Raw genomic sequence first — 2,500 nt, 5'->3', positions numbered from 1 at the left:
CGGTACACAGCCCAGAGGCTGTCAAAACAAAACAAACAGAAATAGCCCAAAGCTGAAGGTAATATCACACCTACAAAAACCAGGACTAGTGCGATGGCTCATTGTCGGTCCCACTGTGACCGACGGTCCCACTGAGTAGGTTATGAGAGCTCTATTCAGCCCTATAGCAGGTTATGAGAGCTGTATTCAGCACTATAGTAGGTTATTCGAGCTCAGAGCTCTATTCGGGTCTATAGTAGGTTATGAGAGCTCTATTCAGCAATATAGCAGGTTATGAGAGCTCTATTCAGCACTATAACAGGTTATGAGAGCTCTATTCAGCCCTATAGCAGGTTATAGAAGCCGTGCTTAGTCGTAATCTCAATCTCAGACCACAGGAAGCGTGCATCTGCCACAATGCAGGCAAATAGTAATATTAAATATCCCACACAGGTTATGGGTTATATAATCATGGAGAGAGAGAAAGAGAGAGAGGGGGGAAAGAGAGAGAGATGGAGAGAGAGAAAGAGAGAGAGAGACAGAGAGGGAGAGAGATGGAGAGAGAGAAAGAGAGGGGGGGAGAGAGAAGGAGAGAGACAGAGAGAGAGGGAGAGAGAGGGAGTGAGAGAAAGAGAGAGAGAGAGGGAGAGAGAGAGAGGGGGAGAGAGAGAGAGGGAGCGAGAGAAAGAGAGAGAGAGAGGGAGAGAGGGAGAGAGAGAAAGAGAGGGAGAGAGAGAGGGAGGAGAGAGAGAGAGGGAGAGAGACAGAGAGAGAGAGCGGCTACTCGCGGGTTCTTTGGAAATTACTTTGCTATTGTTAACGTCGGCCCCCCTTCCCCCCCACGAGCTTTCAAAACTCATTCTCTTCATCCGCCTCATCAATTTCATCATTCCTCCAGCACTCGCTTTCTCATTCCTTTCAGTTTAATGACAGACAAGGCTTTTGAATCTGAACACACACCTCTAGAGAACCATCCTGGAGGGGGGGGGTGATTCTCCTCTCATAAACTTTAATAACAACCTGAATGTGTGGTTTGTTTTGTTTTTTTTACGTGCCGTGGTGATCAGGTTTTATTCAGCACACCTGGCGCCTTCTATTAATGTTAGGAATGTAACCGTCCCTCCCCATTGTCGAGCTAATTAACCTCGTTGGCATTATGACGCTGAAATTAAAAATACGAAGGCACATTCAATTCATTAATTAATTGTGCCGTAGAATGGTAGGAATTAATCAGACCTGGAGGTCCGGGGATTAAATTAGCTGATCAAAGGATGGTTTCTAACCCCAGGACTGAGAGGAAGGTGTTCCCCTTGTTTTTGTAATGTTATGGATTGGTAAAAAAAAAGTCCTGGCTGCTTATCACAGTTTTAAGTGAAATTAATACGCGGTAATAGGACACACACACCCCCAGCTGGGGCGGAGATACTACGAGCCACACGGCACGTTCAGATATGTCAGAGTCGGGCCATCTCTCGCTTCTGACTTTCATCAGGTCCAGCTCTACTACACTTTCCGCTAAAAGGTTGCTGCTTTTCTATGTGACCCTGTGATGTGAGACGTGACAGGCCTGTAATCAGCAAGCACTCTGGGTGGGGCCGGGGTGCGGGGCCTGTCAGGCCTGGGTGGGGCTAAGACAATAAGCCTGGCTTGCTTCAGGGCTCTCATAGCGTGGACAGCTTCGGGCCGTCCAGAGACATAGATCCGGAGCTGATGGTAATTCTCCACATTAAACCCCTGTAGCAAAGGAATGCGTACTACTGTATGTGTGCGGAAGCCGCATTAAATGTTTGGTTGCCGTGTCTATTCCATTTTCACACAGGCCGTTTGTAAACCACTTCACTTCAAGTGTATTTTATTCCGTAATTCCCTGTTTAATGGCAATGGGTCTTAAGCATCCTTAAAGTGTAAATAGCATCTGGTCAGAAGGCTTTGCTAAACACCGGCACTTCTTAAGGTGGGCCGCGACCTTCCGACACCCTACTCCAATAATCATACGCTTCGACCCACACCCCCACTGCTGTCTTCCCAGAGCACCACGGCAAACAGCGGCTTACATTTTGATCCTTTCTTTTCTTTTCTTTCTTGGTTTAAATTGAAAAAGGAACTATGAAATAGTGAGCAGGTAATTACTACAATTAGCGCACCCACTGTCGATAGCCGGTACATGCTAATGATTAGACTGCAGCTATTACAGTCGCTCAGTACATTATGCGTGTTTTCTTGTAGCCGGTGCCGTGTGAGGAGGGGTGATAAGGCCTGGGATTCTGGAGGAGCACAGACCGGCTCTCAAAGCAGCACCCACACAAGTCAGCACTTTTGGCACAAATCGAACGCAAGAGCTCACACAGATATAGCACAGGCCCGGGTGGGAGGGGAGTTTTAACAGGAGAAGTGCTTCTTTTTTTTTTTTTTAGAAAAACATGTCACTCATTTAAAAAAAAAATAAAAAAATTCAGAAGCAGAAAAAATCCAGCAGAACTGTTTATGTGTTGCTTCAAAGACTTTTATTCTGCTGTTTGCC

General features: G+C 46.4%; 1 protein-coding gene across 1 annotated transcript in view; it reads left to right on the top strand.

The window, feature by feature from the left end:
- kirrel3b (kirre like nephrin family adhesion molecule 3b) overlaps positions 1–2,500 on the top strand; it is a 148,738-nt gene that overhangs the window by 116,573 nt on the left and 29,665 nt on the right. The window lies entirely within an intron of this gene.

The sequence above is a fragment of the Electrophorus electricus genome, chromosome 4 (assembly GCF_013358815.1).
Source record: "Electrophorus electricus isolate fEleEle1 chromosome 4, fEleEle1.pri, whole genome shotgun sequence".
Classification (NCBI taxonomy): domain Eukaryota; kingdom Metazoa; phylum Chordata; class Actinopteri; order Gymnotiformes; family Gymnotidae; genus Electrophorus; species Electrophorus electricus.
This window is presented reverse-complemented; position numbering and strand designations above follow the sequence as displayed.